Here is a 1,633-nt window from a genome sequence, read left to right as displayed (position 1 = left end):
AAGAGAGCTTTATTTGAGTTTATATCCTTGGTACTATATGCCAGTAACTCTTCACAAAATATTGTTTCATGGAGGAGCTATCATTTCTTCATGCATTCTTCCCATAGGAAACTTTTCTGAAGAAGCGCAAGAAGCACGCAATAAAGAGTCGAGACAGTATCGCGAACTATTCACAAGAAAAACGTCCCGAGTTGACACCAACATACATTTATTGCATAGGTTGCTTATCACGTCAGACCCTTTGATTGCAAGTTTACGTTTGCCCCCAAAAACCAAGCGTTCTACTTTACCTTCTGAGGTCATTGCACTTCTGTCTCACACCCAACTAAATGATGAATTTGATGATTTAGCATAAAAAACTTTGCTTGCAGCTCTCTGGAATTTTTATTTTTGTATAAATTCCTTATTTTTTTTTATTTCTACTTTTCGCTTTTTACTTTTGTATAATTTGTATATAATTTCTTTATTTTGGTTTTTGATTAATATCTTATTTTGAATATTTTCCATTCTTTTAAGAACTTTCGTTGAATTTTTTAGTTTTTCCTCTTTATTATGTTTTAGATATCAATAAATTTAACATTGAAACAACATTAACTTTTTATTTTTCTCATTTGCAAAGAATTATCGAAAACTAAAGTTCGAAACTTGAAGAATTTTATAGAAATGGTTGTATGTGGGTGCTTATATCAATATATCGACAAGTTTTAGTTAGAAGAGAAAAAAAGAAGAAATTTTGAATATAAATGTGTAAAAAAATTGTCCCCAACTAGTGTTTTTGAGGATAGTTCGGAGCTAGTCCCCTTTGACACTAGTTGGAACTAGTTGTCTTTCACCAAATTGAAGCTTATAATCTCCTTAACGATCGTGCCAAATTTCAAGTTCATATCTCTACAACTTCATATAAAAATTAATTTTGAGATGCTAGATTGACTAAATCTCACACTGTGCAGCGGGTGGTTCCATTTAAATGCACATCACCTTGTAGGAGTATAGTACTACATAGTACATACCTACATTGTAAGTTAAGTGAATGCACATTTACGTAGCTGTTACCATTACCACTTAATTTGGTAGGTTTTCGTATGTAGACTAAAATGTTAAGTTAATTATAGAAGTTAAGGGGCTCAAGCAATGCGCTCTGAAGTTTTAATGAATTTTATGCAATCAAAGTAGCATAAAAAGCTTTACTGAAAAATGTAGTCAGATTTTCACAGCTTGTTTGAGAAAAATTCTACAGAATAAAATTTGATGTTAACCAGCAGTATCCGCCAATTGGCTAGTAGAAACGAACTCTTCATAAAACCAAAAAAAAATACTTACATAAATGCAAATGAAAAAATCACAAAACACATTCAGCTCATGAAAGCTTTAGCCGGATGTTTGTGAAATCGGATGAAGTGGAAGAAGTAGCACTTAAATGCGAGCTGGCGGCAATTGCATACGCTTTGCACGCATATGCATGTATATACATATATGTATGTGCAAATGTTTCTGTGCACATATAGTACATATGTATGTATTTATGTATGTTGATCGAAAAGCAAGATAATCTTTAAATCCACAAATGCGTGAAATCATTGAAGCTTTTTTTTTTTCTTCTGACCACATTGCCAAATACCTCTTTTTAATTTTT

This window comes from Rhagoletis pomonella, unplaced genomic scaffold, assembly GCF_013731165.1.
Source record: "Rhagoletis pomonella isolate Grant_MI unplaced genomic scaffold, Rhpom_1.0 Rhpom_scaffold_00001, whole genome shotgun sequence".
Lineage (NCBI taxonomy): Eukaryota > Metazoa > Arthropoda > Insecta > Diptera > Tephritidae > Rhagoletis > Rhagoletis pomonella.
Note: the sequence above shows the minus strand (reverse complement) of the source record.